We start from the raw sequence: 13,466 nt of genomic DNA on the forward strand, positions 1-13,466 counted from the left end.
AAAGACATTGAGATACTCCAAACTGAGGTCATCCCTAACATGTGCGCCCAATTTCGGGACCAGGCCGAGGACGCGGCCAGGGAAGCAATCAAGAAGCTCGTTCCTGAAGGCTCCTTCCCGTGGCAAGAATTTGACCACTGGATGAGATGGCCGATCTTTGCGGAAAGCGGCGGCGGAGAAGGCGGAGGCGGCGAAGGCCGCTCGGATAGGCGAGGCCAAGGCGGCCTACGATGCAAAGGTGAAGGAGGCCAAAGAGGAGGTCGAGAGGCTAAAGCGGTGAAGCCGGAAGGCGCCAAGTCAACTCTGGGTCGCCCACCAAGAATGATGTCTTGATGCCGCCGGTGGTGCGCAACAACGATCATAGGGAGACGGGCGGTCGTCACCGGTTCCCCGGCATCTCGGATAACTTCACTGTTCGGGGCCAATTATTAAGCCTATCCTCCCTGCCATCTTTTGGCGCTTCAAATGATATGTCTGAACCCTTTTGTTTTCCTTTTCCTTGTTTTTGTAAGACTTTGGTAAGTTGTGTTTTGGCTTATCCCTATGGGGACGGCCGTCGTCTGTAATCTCTTTACTTGTAATCTTCTTCAATAAAAATTGTTTATTGGCCCTCGGCTTTGCCGGGGCTTTGATCACAATTCTTCACTTGTCTTCTACGTTATTAATTGAGCGCTTCTTTTTGGTTTTTACCTTCGGCCTGGCCGAGGTAGTTAGAATGCGTATCTCAACTGTGTTTAACGTTTTCTAAACATGTTGGCATGTTGGTCGCTTCCTCTTTCACTCTCGGTCAAGCCGAGGCGTCCGATTTGCGCTTCCCAACCGCCGCTGTGAACATGTTAGCATATTGACCGTTGTGTCCCCTGCCAGGCCTTCGGTTGGGCGAGGCGGCTAGAGGTTACGGCGCGACATCGATCGTATCTGTAGACATATTGATCGCTTCCTCTGCCAGGCCTTCGGTTGGCCGAGGCGGCTAGAATTGCGTCTCAACTGTACTTTATACGTTCCTAAGGCGTGTTGGTCGCTTTCGCGAGTATCAACAGCCATACATAGTGACTGCCGTGGCGTCTACTTCTTGGGGTGACTGCCCGGCTTGGGCCGTGGCGTCTACCTCGATATGACTATGAAGGGTATAAACACTTTGATGGAAAACTTGGATGGCTCTTTATTAGATATGGACATGCGTTGGGGTGCCAACAATGGTTTTGGACACCTCCGCCGCTACACAAAGTATTTCCTGAGGTTGTCAGTGTTCCAATGGCTCATCAAAGGCACACCCTCCATGTCTGTCAGCCGGTATGTACCCGACCTCATTTCTTCAACCACTTTGTAGGGACCCTCCCAGTTGGCCGTCAATTTACCATGAATGTTTCTTTTGTTGGTGGCGGCCGACTTTCTTAGGACTAGATCCCCTACTTTTAAGTCCCTTTTGTGGACTCTTCGGTTGTAGGCTCTTCTCATTCTATTTTGGTATACTGCCATTCTTCGACCAGGTCTAGGGAGGCTTTCAAGCCTTCCTCGTTTTCAGCTGGGTCAAAGGTTCGCGTTCTGTACGTCGGCACCGTTGCTTCAATTGGCAGGACTGCTTCAGACCCGTAGACTAAGTGGAATGGACTGTACCCCGTTGCTTCTTTCTCCGTGGTTCGAAGGGACCACAGGACGCCGGGTAGTTCATCGGCCCATCTTCCCTTCAGGTCTTCAACTTTATTCTTCAAACCGTTGAGGATTGTCTTATTGGCTGCCTCCGCCTGTCCGTTGCTCTGTGGGTGGCAGACGGAGGAGTATGCAAATTTGATACCAAGCTCTTCCAACCAGCTCATCACCATGTCACTCCAAAACTCTCGGCCGTGGTCAAATACCATGACTTGGGGTAACCCAAAACGAGTTATGACATTTTCCCAGATTACCGTTCTTACGGCCGCCGTCGTCTTTGCAGGTACCGCTACAGCTTCAATCCATTTGGTGAAGTAGTCAATGGCGACGATCAAGAACTTTCTTCCTCCGGATGCCGTTGGAAATGGCCCTAGTAGATCCATCCCCCACTGTGCAAAAGGAAGGGGATTAAGTACCGGCTGTAGGTCTCGGGAAGGTGCATGTATCATCGGAGCATGCATTTGACAGTTGTTGCACTTTTTGGTTTTGGCTCTGGAATCCTTGAGCATGGTGGGCCAGAAGTAGCCGGCTCGGAGAGCTTTGTGGGCTAGTGTTCTTGCCCCCATGTGATGACCACAGATACCTTCGTGAATTTCTGTCAGTATTAGCTCCGCGTCGGCTGGGCCGACACATTTCAAGAGTGGCCTTATCACGGACCTCCTGTATAATTCTCCTTCAAACACCAAGTACCTTACCGAGATCCTCTTTATCTTCTGCGAGAGATTGCGATCCTCCGGTAACTCATTTGTCAGTTTGTACTTCATTATCGGAGTCATCCACGTCGTCTCGGCTTCGATGTCGCCCACCATGCAGAGTGTGTCAGTAATGCTTTTGGCAGTCCTGATATCCACTAGCACGGTTCGGCTGATATTCTTGATGGTCGAACTGGCAAGTTTTGAGAGAGCATCGGCTCGGTTGTTTTCGGACCTGGGGATGCACTGGATTTTGAAGAATTTCAACTTTGCTGTGTCGGCCTTCACCCTTTCCAGGTACTTCACCATTCCGTCGTCTCGAGCCTCATACTCTCCTCTGATTTGGTTAGTTACCAATAGAGAGTCTGTCTTCAACATAATATGTTCTGCTCCGGCAGCTCTAGCTAGCTCGACTCCGGTTATCACCGCCTCGTATTCGGATTCGTTGTTTGAGGCCGGAAAGGTAAATTTCAAGGCATACTCAAACTCGTCCCCGTTTGGGCTGATGATAAGGATGCCGGCGCCTGCGCTGCTCGTTGTGGATGACCCATCGGTGAATACTTCCCATACACCGGGATGAAGTTCTTCTTGATATGTGCACTCGGCCAGGAAGTCTGCAAGTGCCTGTCCCTTTATCGAGGGCCTCGGCTTGTATTGAATGCCGAAGCCGGATAGCTCTACCGCCCATTTGATGAGCCTGCCGGATTGCTCAAATTTTTCCAATGCTTTCTCCAATGGTTGGTCGGTTAAGACCGTCACGGGATGTGCGTCGAAGTAAGGTTTCAGTTTCCTTGCGTCGACGACGACAAAGAAAAAGGTCGCTTTCTCAATCGCGGGTAATTTCTTTCGGCGGGCAACAATGTATGGTGACAAAGTAGATTGGGTGTTCTTTGTTTGTCTTCTTCTCGACGATCACGACGACGACCGTGGCCGAGGTAACTGCTATGTATAGTGTTCCGGGTGTAACTCCAGAGCAGATATTTGTTACCACTCGTAGCTTGTAGAATGACGTCTTTGCTTGAATCCTCCTTGCGGTCTCCTGAAACGATGAACAAACTGAGGGCTCGGCTTTGGCCGAGCGTACTCACTCCGACGCTCAAGTCAGTAAACTTAGAGAGGTAAGTTGTTGTTACTTGGCTAAATGCGTATTATAGAGAGATAAGGAAGATATTACCAGATGAATAGTGGTTATTAGGTCAATTTGTGGATCCTTTCCTCAATGAGGGTTGAGGAGTATTTATAGACTTTCACCTTTTGTCACGTAGTGGCCAAGTGGCCAAGTGGCTAGCAGGTGGAAAGACCGTTCTACCCTCGGCCGATGGACCTATGGCAGGCCGGCCGAGGGGTCTTGGATATGAGTACGCGGATATGTGCCCGGCTGGCTGGTTGCCGGCCGAGACCAGTGACAGGCCGATGGGATGCATCGGCTAGGTCGCATCTAAGTCGTTGACTTTGCTGTGGATATCTTTGACCTTGCTCAATATGTTGACTTGGTCAGCGGTGCAGAATATGCCCCATCAATTTGCCCCCAGCGTAGTCTATGCCGTGGTATGGGCTCCGATGTATGCTGAGCGTATATTCTGCGCAAGTATTTTGCAAAATCTTTCTGTGTCGGCTTCTTCTGATGCATCGGCTTCTTCTACTTCGGCCTGGTTCTTATTAGGCCGTACCATATCCCCCCTCCACATGGATGCGTAAAGGGCATCTGATGTGGAAAAGAAAGTGACGCTGGCCGAGACCAGGATTGAGAGTGCTTGGGTTGTTTTTGATTGCCCCCGGCCGTGCTTCCTAGCTTGGTAGATCATGTGGCGGCGGAGAGCGGATACTTAGGAATTTGTTGAGGAAGATGAATAGGCACTCGAGATATGAAGGGGCGTGTTGAAGACGCTGGTCACTTTATTGCATTGATTGACGTTCAACTGTTGCAACGATTGACATTCCGTGGTTGCATGTCTGACACGTGTCTGTTCGCTGATTGGCTGACGCTTCATGGGCTGTGCGCTGATTGGTCCTTCTTCACGGGCTTTTTCCTATAAATAGGGCAGTTATTCCGTGAAATTGGCCATCAATTTCATTCTCTCAAATTTTTCTCCAAAATCTTCATCTTTCTAAACTTTCAAGGGCTTCCTTTTCTTCTAACCTTCAGAGTCTTTGATCTGGCGAGTGTTTTTCTTTAAGGTAAACAAACAAACTTTCTCACTTCTTATCTTGTTAATTGTTGTTACCATGTCTGCTGCTGACGCCGGGACTAGTACTTCTGCGCCGGGGGGTTCCCCGTCGCGTCTTGATGAGGAGGAGATACTAGAGGCCATCCCGATAAGGTTTGGGGGCCCTAGGTCTCCCTCTCACGTAGTTGATCAACCAATTTTGGAGGAACGGGAGGATGAGGAGGATGATGCCGATGATGATGATGATGAGAGGACTCCTTCTCATGGTGAGAGGCAGACCATCCCGGATCATGGCGAGGCCTGCACGACTGGTCTTGACCGTGTCTGGACCAATAAATTCGCCGGCTGCTCCGGTGGGACTCTTTTCGGAGGTCATTTCTCCTTCGGTGAGGGGTATAAAATTGTTATCCCTGAGGAGGGTCAGGCGGTCTGTTGCCCTCCTCCGGGTCATATCGGCGTATATATCAGGCACCTGGAGTATGGGCTCCGGTTTCCTTTGAATAAACATGTCATGTCCATCATCAAAGCTATGAACGTTGCCGTGGCCCAACTGCATCCGTTGGCCATGAGGACGATAGTCGGCTTTGTGTGGCTCTGTCTCTTTAAGGGGGAGACCCCTACGGTTAACTTATTCCGCCGACTTCATAGTCTTCGGCCGTCAATCGCCGGCAAAGTGGGGTGGTACAGCGTGCAGACGGAGCCAGGCTATGTCTCCGTGAACAAGCTTAATTCTTGCAAAGACTGGCAACGGCGATGGGTGCACGTCCAAGTGCCGGAGGACTACCCATTGCCTCGGTCTTTCCAGAGCCATGTTTACTTACGGTGTGAGAACCGGGAAGAATACGAGAAATGTATCTCCCGGGGTAAGGTTAAGATGGACGCTTCGATGGTCCCTCTTACTGCGGATGAGAAGCGGGCGATGCAGCTGTTTGATGCTGAGAAGGGATGGCTCCCCCGACTCATATTATTCTTCAAGATGAGCTGCTTTGCCGCGTCGGCCTCATACCGGCCCTCAACCAGGGTGAGTGGGGTCGGTGTGAGGCCCATCTTTGCTTGTTATGTTCCTGTTTTAGAGCTTTGTTTTACTTATTTTATGTAACTCTTGCTTGATTTCTTGCAGATCGGTTTGGCCAGGATCCGTCTGAGAGTACCTTGAAGAGGTTAGGGCTTGATAAGGACGGGAAGGTCGTTCAGCGGCGTCCTACGGCTGACTTTCGTGATCGTAGACTGGCTCCCAACAAACTTATGGACAAGTAGACGAGGGCGTTGGATCCGGAGGCGGCCCAAGCACGGGTTTTCGGAGGCGTGCCGAAGAGATCAAAGAAGGCAGCGTCCAAGTTGGCGGCGGCGTCAGTGTCTGCTCCCTCTTCGACCCCAGTGGTGCAGAAAGATTATGTGGAGGTCATTGACATCTCTGAGAGGGAGGTGACCGTTGCTAAGGGTCCTTCTTCTCCAAAGAAGAGAAAAGAGCCACCGTCTGCTTCCACCGTTGCTGGGGAGAAGCCTGCCTCAGCCGGCCCTCCAACTAAGAGGGTCCAGACTGGTACGGATTTAACTTGTGGTTCGGATTTAGCCGGTTCGTTGGACATTCCTGATGACAGGCTTTCTGACGTGTCAATGCATGGTGACATGGATGCTCTGTGTAAATTTTTTGTAGATCCACCGTCGGCAGCCACCGTTCTCACTGAACGGCAAATAGGGAAGCAGCCTGAGAAGGTTATTGAGAAGGCGGGTGATAGAAATGTCACCGTTGACTCCTCAGCTCAGAAGATTCCTTCCGCCGAGCTTGTGGCAGAGGGTGAGAAAATATATAAGAGGCTGGCGAAGTGGACCCGACTAGCCGGCTCCCACATCATGGAGCAGGAGAAGGCCATGGCCCAATCTGGGCCGCTGATCGCAAAGCTTAAGCTTGATCTCTCTGCTGCAAAGGGGGAAGCCGGGAAGGCTAAGCGGGATCTCCTTGCTGCCGAGAAGCGTGTGGAGGAAGCTGAGAAGCTGATGTTGACCGAGAGGGCCAAAGTTGTGGATGCTGATGCCGCCACTGCCAAGATGATGGAGGAGCGGGACAGGTATAAGGGCGCTTACGACGGCGTGGTTGCCAAGAGGGAAGAGTGGAAGGATCTGTTCCAGAACCAGGCGGAGGCGCTCAGGGACACACAGGCTATCCTTGCTCAAAGGGAGAAGGATATTGAAATGCTTCAAGATGATCTCCTCCCTAAAATGTGCGTCCAATTCCGGGACCAGGCCGAGGAGGCGGCCAGGGAGGCAATCAAGAAGCTCGTCCCCGACGGCTCCTTCCCGTGGGATAAATTTGAACAGACTTTTCGGATGAGATGGCGATCTTTGCGAGCGGAAGGCTGCGAGAGAAAGGCGGAGGCGGCGAAGGCGGCTCAGATAGCTGAGGCCAAGGCGGCCTATGATGCAAAGGTGAAGGAGGATGAGAGGCTAAAGGCACTTGAATACGTCGAGCCTTCTCCTGAGCCGGCCACCGAAGATGCTGCTGCTACTGATGGAGGACAGCGAAAGGCGTAGGGGGACGGGCGGTCGTCACCAGACTCACCCGGCATCTCGGATAGCTTTAGCTGTTCGGGGGCCAACTATTGAGCCTTTCCTCCCTGCCATCTTTTGGCGCTTCAAATGACATGCTTGTAATCTTTTGCTTTTCTTTTCCTTGTTTTGTAAAAACTCTTGGTAGGTTGTGTTTAGGCTTATCCCTATGGGGACGGCCGTCGTCTGTATTCTCCTTTCAATTATTTTTAACGAAGTTTTTCTCATTGGCCTTTAGCTTGGCCGGGGCTTTGATCACAATCCTTCACTTGTCTTCTTGCGTTATTAATTGAGTGCCTTCGTTTTTACCTTCGGTATGACCGAGGCAGTTTGAATGCATATTTCAACTGTGTTTAACGTCTTTTAGCGTATCGGTCATTGTGTCCCCATCGCTCTCGGCATTTAGCCGAGGTAATCGGGGTTATGGCTCGATAGCGTTTCTTCTAGCGTACCGGTCATTGTGTCCCCGTCGCTCTCGGCATTTAGCTGAGGTAATCGGGGTTATGGCTCGATAGCGTTTCTTCTAGCGTACCGGTCATTGTGTCCCCGTCGCTCTCGGCATTTAGCTGAGGTAATCGGGGTTATGGTTCGGTAGCGTTTCTCCCCACAGACGGCGCCAATTGTTCCGGGTGTAACTCCAGAGCAGATATTTGTTACCACTCGTAGCTTGTAGAATGATGTCCTTGCTTGAATCCTCCTTGCGGTCTCCTGAAACGATGAACAAACTGAGGGCTCGGCTTTGGCCGAGCGTACTCACTCCGACGCTCAAGTCAGTAAACTTAGAGAGGTAAGTTGTTGTTACTTGGCTAAATGCGTATTGTAGAGAGATAAGGAAGATATTACCAGATGAATAGTGGTTATTAGGTCAATTTGTGGATCCTTTCCTCAATGAGGGTTGAGGAGTATTTATAGACTTTCACCTTTTGTCACGTAGTGGCCAAGTGGCCAAGTGGCTAGCAGGTGGAAAGACCGTTCTACCCTCGGCCGATGGACCTATGGCAGGCCGGCCGAGGGTCTTGGATATGAGTACGCGGATATGTGCCCTTTGGTGGTTGCCGTAGCCGAGACCAGTGACAGCCGATGGGATGCATCGGCTAGGGCATCTAAGTCGTTGACTTTCTTTGTGGATATCTTTGACCTTGCTCAATATGTTTACTTGGTCAGCGGTGCAGAATATGCCCCATCATATAGATATAGCGTCTCCCCCGGATCGGCACAGACGGGGTTGGCGATGTCGAAAGGTGAGCTTTCGGTTGCACGAAAGCCGTGCTCTGTTCCTCCCCCACCAAGTCTTTATTCCCTTTTAGCACTGTAAAGAATGGAGTGCTCTTGTCGGCCGACCGAGAGATGAAACGGGCAAGAGCCGCCATCCTCCCGGTCGCGTCATTACTTCTTTTCGGTTCCTCGGCTCTGGCAGTCCAAGTATTGCTTGGACTTTTTCGGATTGGCATCAATTCCCCCAGCACCGACAAGTACGCCGAGGAACTTGCCGGCCAGGACACCGTTGCACTTCTTTGGGTTTAGCTTCATCTTGTATTTCCTTAGTGAACAAAATGTCTCGTGTAAATCGGCTAGGGTGCTCATTGTCGGACTTGCTTTTTACAATAGTATCGTCGACATAAGCCTCAACGTTTCGCCCTTTCGATTTTGGAACACTTTGTCCACCAGTCTTGTGTAAGTTGCTCCAGCATTCTTCAAACCGAACGGCATCATTTTATACATGAATGTGCCGTCTCACGTGATGAATGCGCACTTAGGCATGTCTTCTTCGACCATGAATACCGATGATACCGAGAAGGCGTCCGGCGAGGCTCGGCATAGTGTAGCCTGCCGTGGCGTCAATTAAACTATCTATTCGAGGCAAAGGATAACAATCTTTGGGGCATGCTTTATTAAGATTGGTAAAATCTACACACATTCTCCATGCCCCCGATGATTTCCTCACCATTACAACGTTAGCCAACCACCTGGTAAAGAGGTGCCTGATTGACACAGGCGCCTACACGAACATCATGTACAGAGAATGCTTTCTCAACCTCGGTCTGAAGGTTGAAGACTTGAGCCCCTGCACGAACCCGTTGTACAGCTTTTCCGGGGTCAGCCTGGTACCCCTGGGGTCAATCAGGCTGCCGGTGAGGTTCGGCGGAGGGAATGCGGCCAAAAATGTTATGTCTGAGTTCGTGGTCATTGACGGCTCGTCCGCCTACAACATTCTCATAGGCCGGGTCACTTTGAGTGAGGCCGACGCTGTGATATCCATCCGGGCCCTGACTTTGATGTATGTCTCGGACCGGGGGGAAGCGCATAAGCTCGTCTCAAAGAACGAGAAGGACGAAGTAGTCAATGTCCAAGTATCTGCCAGAGGGTGCAACATGCAATCCTTCAAAGTGGCGAAGAAATCGGAGAAGCGGCCTGAGAAGGTGGGTGATAGAAATGTCACCGTTGACTCCTCACTTCAGAAGGTTCCCCCCACCGAGCTTGTGGCGGAGGGCACGAGAATATACAAGAGGCTGGCGAAGTGGACTCAATTGGCCGGCTCCCATATTTTGGAGCAAGAAAAGGTCATGGCTCAAGCTGGGCCACTGATCGAACGGCTTAAGCTTGATCTCTCCGCTGCAAAGGGGGAAGCCGGGAAGGCTAAGCTGGACCTCCTTGCTGCACGAAGGCGTGAGGAGGAAGCTGAGAAGCTGCTCTTGGCCGAGAGGGCCAAAGTTGAGGCTGCTGATGCCGCCGCCACCGCCAAGTTGCTGGAGGAGCGGGACAGGTATAAGGGCGGTTACGACGCCGTTGTTGCCAAGAGGGAAGAATGGAAGGGTCTGTATTTGGCTCAGTCGGAGGCACAAAGGCTATCCTTGCCCAAAGGGAGAAAGACATTGAGATGCTCCAAACTGAGGTCATCCCTAACATGTGTGCCCAATTTCGGGACCAGGCCGAGGACGCGGCCAGGGAAGCAATCAAGAAGCTCGTTCCTGAAGGCTCCTTCCCGTGGCAAGAATTTGACCAGCTTCTGGATGAGATGGCCGATCTTTGCGGAGAAAGTGGGCTCGGAGAGAAGGCGGAGGCGGCGAAGGCTGCTCAGATAGCTGAGGCCAAGGCGGCCTACGATGCAAAGGTGAAGGAGGCCAAAGAGGAGGCTGAGAGGCTAAAGGAAGCTGAAGCTGAAGCTGCCAAGTCAACTCCTGGGTCGCCCACCAAGAATGATGCTGCTGATGCCGCCGGTGGTGCGCAACAACAGGCATAGGGAGACGGGCGGTCGTCACCAGGTTCCCCCGGCATCTCGGATAACTTCAGATGTTCGGGGGCCAATTATTAAGCCTATCCTCCCTGCCATCTTTTGGCGCTTCAAATGATATGTCTGAACCCTTTTGTTTTCCTTTTCCTTGTTTTTGTAAGACTTTGGTAGGTTGTGTTTTGGCTTATCCCTATGGGGACGGCCGTCGTCTGTAATCTCTTTACTTGTAATCTTCTTCAATAAAACTTGTTTATTGGCCCTCGGCTTTGCCGGGGCTTTGATCACAATTCTTCACTTGTCTTCTACGTTATTAATTGAGCGCTTCTTTTTGGTTTTTACCTTCGGCCTGGCCGAGGTAGTTAGAATGCGTATCTCAACTGTGTTTAACGTTTTCTAAACATGTTGGCATGTTGGTCGCTTCCTCTTTCACTCTCGGTCAAGCCGAGGCGTCCGATTTGCGCTTCCCAACCGCCGCTGTGAACATGTTAGCGTATCGACCGTTGTGTCCCCTGCCATGCCTTCGGTTGGCCGAGGCGGCTAGAGGTTACGGCGCGACAGCGTTCGTATCTGTAGACATATTGATCGCTTCCTCTGCCAGGCCTTCGGTTGGCCGAGGCGGCTAGAATTGCGTCTCAACTGTACTTTATACGTTCCTAAGGCGTGTTGGTCGCTTTCGCGAGTATCAACAGCCATACATAGTGACTGCCGTGGCGTCTACTTCTTGGGGTGACTGCCCGGCTTGGGCCGTGGCGTCTACCTCGATATGACTATGAAGGGTATAAACACTTTGATGGAAAACTTGGATGGCTCTTTATTAGATATGAACATGCGTTGGGGTGCCAACAATGGTTTTGGACACCTCCGCCGCTACACAAAGTATTTCCTGAGGTTGTCAGTGTTCCAATGGCTCATCAAAGGCACACCCTCCATGTCTGTCAGCCGGTATGTACCCGGCCTCACTTCTTCAAAAACTCAAAACAAAACCCACCCATCAAGCTAAGAAGATGTCGAAACAACAAGAAGCAATTGTGACTGACGAAACCGAATTATACCAAGATGATACCGTCCACAATTCTGGGGTTGTGCAGTCCCTCACCGGCCGGGTAATTCAACCGGCGTACGGGATGCCAACAATACCAGATACACCGCTGCCCGCCGACCACGTCACCATCATGGGACATGTGGTTGATGCAGCTAAACTGAAGCTACTCCTGGACCTATTGGGTAGCACGCCGACTCACACTGTCACAACGACAAGAGCGGCGGCACACCCACAGGAGACCAGGGCCCAAAATGTGACTCCGAGAAATTTGAACGGAGCATTGAAGGAAGCTGAGGAGAACAAGACGCCGGGGGAGCCCAGAGTGCCAGTGGTAGACCTAAGTCCTTCCCGCACTCGCGGGAGGACAGCGTCGCCGCGGCACCAACGAGGCCTGCCCCAGAGAAGTGAAAGAAGCCCGACTCACCAGAGTCGGAGAAGAAGCCCGACTCACCAGAGTCGGAGAAGAAGCCCTTCCCGCCACGGGGAGGAGAGCCGGACTAAGGATGCGAGGAGCCGATCGCCGCGTGTCATTCGACATGTGGTCAGACAGCCCCCAGTGCCTATGTCCTAGAGGTCCCGGTGCCGACTAAGCTGAAGTTACCGGCCATATCGTACAAAGGAGAAAGCGACCCAACCGACCACGCCGAGGCTTTCGAGTCTTACATGTCGGTGTGGGAGCAACCTGATGAGGTTTGGTGCCGTGTCTTCCCAACAACCCTGCATGGGATGGCACAAAGTTGGTACAAGGGGCTACCCAATGGGTCGGTATACTGTTACGCCGACCTAAGACACATATTTTTGGCCCAGTATTCTTGCAATAAGAAGAGGGTCGTCGAGACATCGGACCTCCTGACTATCAGAGAGGAGGGGGGCGAGTCTCTCCGAAGCTATGTAAAGAGGTTCGACGCCAAAGTTCAGTAGATTCGTGAGCTGAATAGCGAACTAGCGGCATTCGCACTGATGCAAGTTCTCCCAATGGGGGGACTTAAAAAACGAGCTCATCAAGTGCGGAGGCCTGAACCTAGACTCCGCCAGGAAGATGGCCGACCAAGCCATAAAGGTGGAGGACTACCACAAAACCTGGGTAGGCCACAGCGAGGCCGGCCACTCAGAGAAGAAGAGCCACCGGGAGGACAACCCGGATGAAGGACGCCGTGACAATAACAGGTCACGGTCTGACAAGTCCGCCAGGAAACAGAATTCGGCGGGCGCCGGGGGGAGTTCAGGACCGTACTTCCAAAAGCGGTACAATAATCACACCCCCCTGGTCGTATCTGCTGCCGAAGTCTTTGCCCTGAGTAAGAACGAGGGTCAGAAGTGGGAAAGGCCTCCCAGGTCGAGGGGGACAAGACACGAGCCGATCTTGAGTACCACGGCCACACCGGTCACTTAATCGACAACTCGCGCATCGATCAAGAATGCCATTGAAGAGCTGATCCAGAAGGGGAGCCTCAGCAAATATGTTGTCGGAGGCCAAAAGACTAATACCGGCGGCTCAGATAAAAAATCCGTCTTTGAACGGATAGGAGTAATCCATGTTGTCATCGGGGGCAACGAGAACGGTGGGTCCGCTCATGGGCACAAACGGCACCTGAACGAACTATATCAGGCCATCAACTTTGTGCCCAAAACAGCAGCCCCCGCTTCCAGCATCCCCGATATAACTATTGGGAAGAAGGACTACGAGGGATTCATCGCCCCGCACAGCGACCCACTCGTAGTCGACTTGGACATAGCCAAGTAACACGCAACTTATCTCTTTAAGTTCACTGACTTGAGCGTCGGAGTGAGTACGCTCGGCCAAAGCCGAGCCCTCAGTTTGTTCACTGTTTCAGGAGACGCCAAAGGGAGGATTCAACCAACGACATCATTCTACAAGCCACGAGTGGTAACAAATATCTGCTTCGGAATCACACCCGGAACAGTAATCATATTTGCAGTGCTAAGAACCTTAATCTCTGCCTACAAATTACTTGCTTCAATTACGTACCACAAGGTACAAAAACAAAATTACCGGAACATCTGGAACTCCGATTGCAATTGCTTCACCTTTGACTTCGCCTAGAAGACTGCACAATGATTTTTAATAAAGCAACAAATGAACAAATTAAAAAAGAAGCATTGGATGGAAACAA

Source organism: Silene latifolia, chromosome 8 (assembly GCF_048544455.1).
Source record: "Silene latifolia isolate original U9 population chromosome 8, ASM4854445v1, whole genome shotgun sequence".
NCBI lineage: Eukaryota > Viridiplantae > Streptophyta > Magnoliopsida > Caryophyllales > Caryophyllaceae > Silene > Silene latifolia.